This window comes from Lagopus muta, chromosome 1, assembly GCF_023343835.1.
Source record: "Lagopus muta isolate bLagMut1 chromosome 1, bLagMut1 primary, whole genome shotgun sequence".
Lineage (NCBI taxonomy): Eukaryota > Metazoa > Chordata > Aves > Galliformes > Phasianidae > Lagopus > Lagopus muta.
This window is the reverse complement of record NC_064433.1, coordinates 116,539,216-116,550,509: the sequence shown is the minus strand read 5'-3', so window position 1 is coordinate 116,550,509 and position 11,294 is coordinate 116,539,216. Positions and strand designations below refer to the sequence as shown.

The 11,294-nt window shown below is 38.1% G+C and overlaps 1 long non-coding RNA gene across 2 annotated transcripts; it reads left to right on the top strand.

The window, feature by feature from the left end:
• The first annotated feature begins 257 nt into the window (after positions 1-257).
• Positions 258-9,335, top strand: LOC125697064 (uncharacterized). Of its 2 annotated transcripts, XR_007378662.1 has the most exons (6): positions 258-318; positions 429-619; positions 1,932-2,128; positions 2,733-2,783; positions 5,005-5,151; positions 5,641-9,335. It is a non-coding gene; the product is annotated as an uncharacterized LOC125697064 (long non-coding RNA). The 2 variants fall into 2 exon arrangements; XR_007378661.1 differs by having other exon boundaries at positions 5,005-9,335.
• The last annotated feature ends 1,959 nt before the right edge of the window (positions 9,336-11,294 follow it).

The window sequence follows — 11,294 nt, the reverse complement described above, 5'->3', positions numbered from 1 at the left end:
ACAGGATGAGGATGTTTAATACTTGGCTCCTCTGCCATGGTACATATGACTGTGAACATTTGTTTGCATAATCTTGAATTTAAAAAAATGTTACCTTCGTGTAGAAACAGAGAGACCTAAATGCAAAGCAGATTTGCTAGCCCAGAAGTGTCAGGGTAGAATTTGTCCTTTTTTTTTTTTTTTTTTTGCAAAGGTCAGAAGGAAACTACTACTTCTAAACAAGTACATCTGGTGGGTAATCATTTATTACAGGGATGTTTCAGAATTACTCTACTTCCTTGTGGTCTTTTGGGCTGGCGATTTGCACTCTACTAGCCGGTGAGTTGAATGACAGGTCTAAAAGATTAAAGGTCACAAGGTATGGGATTAGTCTAATCCAAACCTGATGTTTACAAGACACATGTATGGTGTTTACCCATCACCATCAGTTTTTCTTTCAGCCAGCAAAAAGAAGCGAGAAATTCTACAGTGTGAGTCAAGTAGCTTTTTGTGAAGTCAGAGGAGTATTATCCTGGGAGGACTGCCAAGACAGGACAACCTGGTCAGACATAGATGTCTATACTGCAGCTTTCTCAGACTCCAAGAGATGAATCACAGCTGCAGGGTCCTCACTCAGAAGGTAAGAAAACTCCTTGCCTTGTACTAGAGCTGGATATGTGGCTCTCCTTGCCAGTCAAGTCCATGGACAGGGACTGTAGCTAGTCCGGGTTAGTGATAAAAGCAAAACAACAGAGAACACTTCAAAACCACTTCTTGGAACAACACTCAGTTTTTAACCAAAGTGATCTGTAGCTCCACTTACAAGAGTTCCATAATGTAACTTTTTGTGAAGAATTTACCACATTGAGAGCTAAAGTTGGTAGGGAAAACTGGATGCAATTATTGGTCTTCTGATTGACAGCAGCTATCAGGTTACAGGATGTCATCTTAGAAAAAGAAAATCCTTGTCTCAAAGAACATACAATGGTAGTTCCACTTGGATTCCTGGGACACAGGGTTATTTATGCTATATGTAAAAATGAAGGTAAAACTGGAATAAATTCATTTGTATCATACTTCTAGCAATGTTATTTCAATGTTGGTTTCGTATTTATACTAACACTGAAATTCTGAGTGGCATCAGCGTTACATCAGAGATGAACTCTGCAAAAATTTTCACCAAGGGTAATTTATCCTTAATGCTTCTTTGTAGGCACAAAAGAGTAGGAGAAAACCAGAAAAGTCTGCTCTGTCTAGTTAGAAAAAAAATATGGCTTACTGCTCTGCAGATGCAGAGGAGAAAGCAGGAATGGCACTTTATCATACCCTTGCACCTGCCCTCCAGGGGCCTTCTAATCTCTTGCTACCGTCTCATAGAATGTGTCCCTTTAATAAATCTTCTTTCAGCCTGTGTTTTGAAAACTTTTGCTGAAGTTTAACCCCTGCTGGGAGATATCAGTCTCAGACCACAGTGCTGAGCCTGTCCTCTCTCTGTCAGGCTTCCTGCTTATGTACTTTACTTGGAAAACTCTCTTAAAAATGTACTGCTTGTGTGCAGTTCCCAGCATGGCTATTATTGATGGTTCTGATTTTCTCTTGGAGTGTGAGAATGAAAAGGATTTCTAAGGCATTCAGAGTACCCCTTGTTTCAACACATAATATGGAAAACCAACTTGCCTCATTTTAAAGATGATAAGCTGTTTTGAAAGTTAATTACCTCTCAGAGATGGAAATCAGATCTTACCTCAAGGTGGAATTTGTCTGACCTTGCATCCAGACAACAGCTCTTGCAGTTTATTTGTTGGCCTGGCTGAGGAATTGCTGTCTACCGGATTTGTTCTTTGTTTGCCCTTCCTCCTGTCCTATCTTTTAGAAGCTATGTTTTGAGCCTTTAGGGTTTATAACACAAAGTTTGCTCTCAAACTCTTGGGCTTTTTTTTTCTTTCTTCCAGTGAATTCACTCCATATTGCTAAAATGAGCTCAACAGAACCAGGCTTGACATTCCTATTCGGCATGCCCTCTAGCAGCAAAATCCTTTCTCTGCTGTTTGACATTCACCTTTTTTTGATGTCAAGGGCTGAGACAGCCCTTCATACTTCTCAGTCTGACGCACACACCATCCCTTGATTCTGCATTCCCAACTTGCAGGTGAGATCTGCATCCCACACTTTGTTATATTTCAAGACTTTTTTTTTAATGCATTGGTGTCACTTTTCATGCAAATGAAATCTTTTTGTAAAATCAAACTTCTTCCTCATTATTTCCTATTCCACTGATCTCTGTAATCTGCAGACTTTTCTCACATCTACTATAAATCTTGGTAGGGCATACATCCAACTTCACCTTAGAAGATGGAGTAGGGATCACAATTAACATATGATATATGGGCCCTATAGTGACATATTTTTAAAGATAGCCATAAAGATTTAAAAAGCCCTTGTAGCTTGTTTAAAGTTAATGGTAACAGTATAAATTTAAACAGTTTTCATTGTTTGCATCAATAAGCTTTCAAATATTGTAATATATGAAGTGCTTATGTTTGGGATCAAATTATTATGGCTTATTGAGCCAAGAGCCAAGACATACATGGTAAAGTATGCTTTCAGAACCAGCAAGAGCTCTAAGCAGTGGTAATGACAACCAAAGGTATTAGTAATGAAATGTTGAAACAGGGAAATTTCAGAAGAAGAAACTTTCTTCATGTCCAACTGTTCATAAAACTTTCTCTACAATTACATTCATTCTGTTACAGATTTCTTTACTTAGAGTCCAATTCTTCTGTGGTAGTCTTTCCTATGAGCAGGTGAGTTCTTTCTCCATTATTTCTTGTCACATTAGGGGTTGTAGGCACATCATAACATGATTAAGCATTTCGTGGAATGAAGCAGAGTGGAAAGTGTGAACAGAAAGGTTTTGACAGTTCAATCTATTCCAACACCATGAAAGACAGAAAATGACTGAATTACTTAATGAAAACAAAATGAGGTTAAATCTTGGTAGTCTGTTGGGACCTTTACATTATAAATCATTAAGAATGAAACACTCAAAATATAGCAATATTAAATGGGGATATTTTTTATGCCTTTTCCTTCCTTCCTTCCTTCCTTCCTTCCTTCCTTCCTTCCTTCCTTCCTTCCTTCTTCCATCTTTTGATGAATAGAGATATTATACATTAGTTCAATCCGGCTATCTTGTGTTATGTTGAAATCACTGACTTTGCAAAATGCCTACTTCAGGGTCAGGACGTATAACTGGCTACATGTAAAGATGAAACAAATATGGTGGCAAGGAAAATATTAAAATAAGTTAAAAATAAAAGAGTAGGCACACTGGAAAAATGATGCCCTTAGAGGCCAAGAAGAAGGCTTGGCTCTGATAGCTAGGGCAGATCTCTCACGCTGCTCTCAGGCTCCTTTTTACTGTGGCAGAGGTAAGACTTGCCCAGTGCTGAAGCTGCATTCTCAATGGAGTAGATGAACCAGGCATTTCCAAGACGGGGAGTAGGAGTTTCCTTGACTACATTGTAAGGTAACTTCTGTGGGTAGCCCATGATCAGGGCTGAAAAAAGCAATGTAAGAGCTTGAACAAACAGAGGAAAATTTGGCTCACACACTGTTCTTTCAGAGACTGAAGTCTTTGTTCCTGAATAGCTCTCTCCAGACTTTCCCTAGAGAGAAAGATCACATTTCTAGGGAGAAAGCAGAGTTCTCTCTGGAGGAGATCTACATAATCTGCAGATTTTGATCCTGGGATTTTTCGTTCAATTGTTCCCCTTTAAATCTCTATATTCAATGTAAACACAAGACATGGTAAAACTGTTAAACAGGATATAAAAATTTTAAAAGATATAAATATATTTGGTGGAAACTATTGATTTTCCCAATATCAAAGGGTACTTTGCTTTCCTCTTATGATATATTAATATTCTGGAATTATAAACAATAACGTGAAGTTCTCTGATAATTACTTGTGTTATTTGATATGTACTTTTTTAGTTCTTCATTTTGAAATATCTGAGATTTTGTACTTTTTCTGCCCCCAAACCTTTGAAAAGTCGGAATTTTGCAAGGTGCCAAATGTCTGCATTTTTTGAATTTGTATTTCAATACAGAGAAGATGAAAAATATTGTTTTCCCCAAAAGGAAGAGTGAAAATGAAGAGATGCAGGACATATATCTTGAGTCACATCTAGCACAGTGGAAGAAAAGTGAGCTATCAGCAGAAATGTGCTTCACTGTTGCCAGTAATCTGTGATTTCCATTCATGCCAATTTATGAGCAGACTGGGGTCTATTTTCCTTTCGTTGTGTGTGAGTAACTCCCATTGTTGAAAATTGAAGTTATTTGTTGTATTAAAGAGGAAAATGTGGTTAGAATGTGATTGTATCTGCTTTTCTCCACTATTTTTCCGTACAGTGTGTTGTTGTGTTGAATGTCATGGTTTTTTTTTTTTAAATTTTTTTTTATATATAAATAATCTACTTCTACAGCATTTCTCATATTCTGAATAAGGCCAGCTTTCAGTAATTGCAAGAAAAAAGGCATCCTTGTCTTCAGCATGCTATCATTTCAAAACTCTGCAGGCAAACTTGCAGCTGGTTTGCTTTTTCCCCTCCATTTTGGTCTCTTTTACTTTCTTAAATCCATGCTGATGGTCCCAATGTTCTCTGTTCCACTGGGAATCAAGGAATTTATTCCTTGGTTATGCACTGAGTAAACTATTTTTTTTTCCAAAGAATTATACAGATTCAGAATGACCAGACCATGTGACCTTTATTGACAAGGGAGAGTTTTGCCCCTTAAATTAATGTGCATGATGGGCCTTGTTGAGCAGCTTCAACTTGAAGGAACTGATTTTTGCCAGGAACTCAGTTCTGTGAAAAAGAGTCTTATTCCTTCTACCTTTGTTGCATAATCATACTTACATTCTGGTTGTACAGCAAGCAAAGCTCTTACTATCAAGTAAAGTTTCAATAGTAATTACAGAATCTAAAACACTTTTGTTCTTCTTGTTGTTGGTTTTAGGTTTGTATTTTCCGGATTTCATTGTGGCTAGAAGCCATGTCCCTCCATTCTGAAGGATCCCAGGATCCTTCATAATTGTCTGGATTTACCATATAACACTGAAGTCTTCATCTGAACTTTCCCTCAAGCTACTTTTAATTGTCATCTGTAAGTAATGTGCAGTTTTAGGCCTTAGTTCTAAAAGTTTACATAAAATTGACCAAGTTAACTCATCTTCCCATGCAGGATATTGCCACTGAAATGCTAGATGTAGTCACATTTGCATCTAAAAATGGCCAGTATCTGAGAAAGCATGTTTCGAAACAACATCCACAGTCAGTTGGCAGAAAATTAAGTGATGATTCAAGATATAAGAAAACATCTTTTTTTTTCTTTTTTTTAAATTTAATTACTAAACTTAATAAATTTTTGTTTTGGTAGACTAATGGCTGTAGTTCAGAGCTCTATTAGCTCAGTCCTTGATTCTTTCTGGAGTATACCTATAGACTGCATCACTTGAATATCATCTGAATAGATGGCAGTGACCTTAGTTATTCTGTGTATAAGCAGCCTGCTTCCTGAACATCAGTTTGTGAGAAAGTGATGAAGTGTTTGAACGATCAGCTGTAAAACGTGGTGTATCTTGTCTCTGGTCAGTTTTGAACTCGTTGTTGAAGAACTGAGTGCACCAAGTCTCAGTGTTGAAATTCTCCTCTGCTAAATTCAGGCTGCTAATAAGCTACAATGAAAAACACTGGGAAATCAAGATCCTTAATGTTCCTACATGCCAGGATAAAGGAGAAGATGCTGATATAAGAATATGGGCTTGGGCTGTTTGAAGACATGTGATGAGTCAGAATCTGTACTTCTGCTATTCTACAAGAACTGCTGCTGAATGCCAAGTCTTGCCAACTGTGAAATTACTATTTCTGCTTCATAATGTTTTCCATCAAAACAGAATGTAGAGAAAAGGTAATAACTGAATTTTTAGAACAAATCAGACTGCTTGTCAGGACTTTTTCCTTTGATCTCCAGCCGACAGTCACAGTTTAAAAAACTTCAGACTCGATATCCTCTCAACTGGCATGAATGTTTTTATTTTTCTCCAATTCACATGATAATTTGATTGAATTTGTTGTGCTACTCTTTTGACAAAAATGGGAGTATTCTTTTAAAAATGTGCTTGCACTGTTAAGTCTTTTAATTGCTAGAAGTAATAGCTACTTCCAACAGTCTTAAAAGTAAATTTAAGGTTTGAGTTTTTTAGAGTATGAGATTTTCATAGTAAGGTTTTGGTAATGGTGGGCTGCAGGCCCCACCAGCTGTCCCATGTCAGATCAGAGACAGCTCCAACTGCTCCAAAGGGACCCACTGCTGCCAGAGCTGAGCCATGAGTAATGCTGGGTGTGTTCTGGGGGAGCAGATTTTAAACAGCAAGAAAGCGACCATGGCTAACATGCAATGTATAAAGTAGATTTCTGACACTTAGACCTGTCTAGGATCCTTACTGAGCAAAGTACTTGGGCTCTGTTATCCAGTGTGTGACCAGTATCACTGGGTTTAACAAGCCTGTTTAACTGCCTAAGTACTCTGACTGAGGTGGAGTATGGGGCATTAATTCGTTTTTGTAGTGTTTCACACAAATGACCTGATACATGCATTTACCCACTGCTTTCTGAAAACCAACAATCCAGTGAAGAACTGGAGATATAGGAGTCTGTTTCCTATTTTGAGAATGTTGTCCTCAGAGTTTGAAATGCAACCAACACTGCATGACAAAGGGACTGCTTCACCCCTCTGGTGCAGATTCCACTCCATGAGAATAAATCATAGTGGAAGTAATCTAAAACCCAAATTTCCAGAGATCTGCGTAGTGCACCTAGTATCTCTGAGTCTACCGATGAGCAATGTATCATTACCAATAGATTTCTGCAGTGAGGAGATCTCATTGCACTTTAAAAATAGGAAGGTAAATCATATACAGATACTTAAAGGAAAGAGCGTTAAGCTAGCAAATATGAATACTGAGCAACTAATGTAGGCCACAGTAAAGCTTTCTTTATAAGCCTAATTCATCCTGCTGTTCCTGTGCATTGTCTTTTCCTCAGGTTTTCTACTCATACAATATAAAACGTGGATCTGAGTTAGTTATGTTAAAAAACTGATTGTCTGTAGAGCTTGTCAAAACCAAAAAATATATAGTAATTAAGGCGAAGGAGTGTAAGAAGAGATGTGGCACCACTGATGTGAAAGTGGTTGTATGCTGTCATGGAGATATGGACTCCTAGAGAATATGCCAAAGAGATCATCTACAGTGGCAGGAAAATTGCTTCAACCAAGATTTTCACATTTGTCATCTGCTTGATCTCTCTACATTTCTTATTCCCAGATCTGAGGTGATTATGATCCACGAATTCCAAAAGCTTTGGCACAAACAGCACCATCTGAGTTTGCTAGAACATGTTCTTATAGGAACCTGTCAGAGTCTACATAATTGTAAAAATAATTAAATATCAGATCACTGGAAATGCAAAGACTTCCAGATTACAATCCCAATTTCCATTTATAATCTCCGGGTGTTTAATTTTATCTTCTGAGATATATGAAATTTCATATTTGAAAAGACTTTGCACTCAGTAGGAGATCATGTGACATACATTCATAGACATTATATTTGTCATTCCTCATCGTCAGCTTACGTACTGTGCAATGTAGGGGTGAGAATGAAAACCCAGGTTAGAATAACAGCAGATATTGGCATAAGTAGTATTTCACCTTTTGGCCGCCTGTTGCAACACAACCTAAGCCAACAGTGACTGAAAATCATTATCATTTGACAGCTGCTTCATGAGCTTTTTAAAATGACTACATAATTGTTTTCAGCCTCTTTCCTAGTGGACAGGTGTCCATACCATGATTAGTGTTAATTGGCAATGTTGTTGGCCGTCACAAGAGGAAAAAATGAAAGAATGATGTGGACTGGAATGATTTTTGCAGGCACAAGAGCAATATGCCTGTCTGTGTGCACTGCCTGGGGACAGAAAGTCAGCTCTGTGCCCCTCCGAACATATTGTTTACATGAATTCTCATTCTCCTATGAGAAAAAAAAAGCAAAGATGGGTTTAAAATGGAATTGAGGCTAACAGTGGAAGAAAAATATGGCTTAGAAAATTTGACATGTGTCTTGATCAACATTTGTTTGATTTTGTTTGATTTGTTCGATTTGTTTGATTTTAACCTGGTAAGAAAGCAAAGTTTGGTTTGACAAAGAGGGACAAATATGGCGAAAGAGTTTTAAAAATGTAACACCTGAAACAGAACTGAGGAGTCCTTTCACTAAAGAATAACAGCTAATTGGAATGTCATATAGTCTCTGTTTCTTTAAGGTTGTTGTCATCTTTGTAACATGATGACTGTGTGTCTTATAACCAAAGTGCTTTTGACCATTAAATGTGGCTTTGTATCTACATATCTGTTGAAGTAACATAGAACTGTCAGTAGTTATGAGACCAGAGTTTGCTTCATGCCTGCCAGGTTGAACACTTGGACACCTACGAAATGATTAGGGAAGCCCGTAAGTGGCAGATGCAATAAATTCTTCACTCATTTGAATTAGCAAATCTCTAATTCTCTCATTATGACATAACTGAATTTTGATGAATGTGGGTAATTTATGTATGGGCTTAACAGGAGAGTGTCACAGTGACCAGTGCATGATAAGCTATTTAGGAAGTTATATCTCTCTGACCAAAAATCTGGATTTTGATGTCATATTCTATCCTAGTCATTATTCCTTCTCCATACATCTTAATATTTTTACTGTAAGTTACAGATGCCAAAGTGAGACCACTAGGAACCTATTTGCTCTGTAAACCTACAAGAAATCAGCTTTTCTGTAAACATTCATGATGTGGTCTTTTCCTGACGCAGAATGTGATAGGTTTAGGCTCATGAATGTTAGTTGCAGAACCAAATGTCATGGAAGTTTGTCCAGAGTTTTCCGTGCTTCTGCAAAACAAAACACCAGAAAACGCAAACTTCCAAGCTACTGATGATCACAAAAGCGCAGCTAACACTGAATGAGGGTACTGTTACGTATAACTCTTGGCTCTTACAGCAGGACAAAGTGCTTATACCTTAGAAAAACGTGGGAAAAGTAAAAAGAAAATAAGAGGGTTAATTCCTAGGAAGTGATGGTGGATGGCTGACAGAAATTTAATTATGTGTGAGAGGGAATGATACTGTTGTGCTATCATGTGGGAAAAAGAGAGGGGGCATGAATTGATTCTTGTGTGTCATTGCCTTTTCCTGAACGACTTACCAGCATGGAGCCGACTGCATCCTGGATAATGAATGTACTTTCTGTATGATCAATACAGTCTCATCACACAGCTGGCAGTATTGAACACCTTTTCTGTTTCAGTCTGCAGCATTTATGCTTTCTCGTTGCCTATTCCACCCTCTGTGTTCTGATGACATGGCATAAATAAGTTTTGTTGGGGGGTGCTATAAAAACCTTGTCTCCACAATAAGTGCACAGAGGAACAATGGGGAATCTGAATATTACCCTTTTAGGACCCCTTTCTCAGCCCTATAGTCTGAAGGTGAAACTCATCACAATGACTTGGTGGAAGGGAACACCTTTCACATAGAGGGCTTTACTGCTTTTGGGGATATGAAGCTTACTTTGGGAACCAAGAAAGAGTATTTTAAAATTGCACAAGATTTTCATGGGTTGTCTGGAGAGGAACAGAAGTGGCAGAAAAGATTTAGGTGATCTGGAGAAGAACAAACTTAGGAAAATAGAGGGATAAGGAGCTGAATCCATGTAAAAATGTTGCTGGTCAGTGCAATTGTACACTCATGTTCAGTTCTTCCTCAACACAGTCTGTCCTGTCTTCTCACCAAATACAATTTCTAATTGTTTCCTTAGGTGAGGGATTCTTTGTTCTGTGTACAAGTATTTTTGTGCAGGACTAAGTGCCAGCAACTGCAGTGGGACCACAGGCCAAACGTAAGGTGCCAGTACATGGAGCATATTCAGTTATACTTGTCAGCATCAAATATCAAAAACTATATGGTGGGATGCAAAAGTGTCCTGAGAACAAGCTATTGAAGGAGCTGTAAGTCTGTGTCAGATACTAGAGAGACCAGAGGGCGTGAGTATTGACTGCTAGAGGGAATAGCCTACTACAGGAGAGGCTGTAGGGTTCAACTATGTCCTGAGAGATGTGTATGCATCCATAAATGAACAAGGCCTGTTACTGTGGGCTTGATGCTGTATAGGCATGTGAATCTTTGTATGTGTGTATTCAGGAAGTGAGCAGATTTGTACCAGCAGCCAGAATGGGGCTTGCACACCCACCTGCCAGCTGCTAGAGAGACCTGCAGTACAACATCCAGGTACTAGATAAATTGAGTGTGCATGGCCAGCTATTAGATGTACCCATTACTTTATCCATATGTATATATTTGCCACTTATTTATACTCATTTATACTGATAAGTTAGAGGTACTCTGAGTCTGCGTGAGTGCTGAGTATTTCTGTCTATACTCATATACACTATACCGTATTACTTGCTGAATGTATGTGCTGTATGTCTGGGTGTGTGTATGTGCCTACAGGAGATAGATGCTTAAACTACTTTCTGGCTCTGGACCTGGGGACGTGGAGCTGTGGCATCTTTTCCTCTATTAGGCTACTAGGTTCAGCAGTCCCTAAAATGTTACTGTATACAATCATCATGAATAAAGAGAGAATCCTAGCAAAATCCATATGCGGGTATTTCCGAACTTTGGCAGACTTTAGATACATTATCTTGTCTCTTGAGAATGAGGAAAATATCACTTGGGAGGTAAATATTCTTAAACAAAGAAAGAAAGGAGAAATATGAAATGTTATATTCTAGCCAATTTTCCCTGTGGTATATTTATTCTTATTTCATTATAGAAACAGTCTTTTAAAATATATATATTTTCTTTTTGATAAATATAGCAATCACAGACTACAAGAAGACAAGTGATATACTAAGGTTAGTTTTTCTGGAAAATGATTCCCTTCTTTCCCTTGTTAATGTGCCTATTGGTATTACTCTGTTAGGATAATTATAGCATTTTATCATGTTGGCAGATCCTTTGTAATCATTTTGGTTCCCATTAAGCAATAACAGTTGCAAAGGAACCTTGGCTCAGGACACCTGTTGGCAGCTTCACAGCTGCTGCTGAAATGGAATTTCAGCAGTATTTTTAACTCCAGATAGGATGTCACCTAAGGGAGAACAGGCATTTTAAGGGCTGCTTGCCCAGTCTTA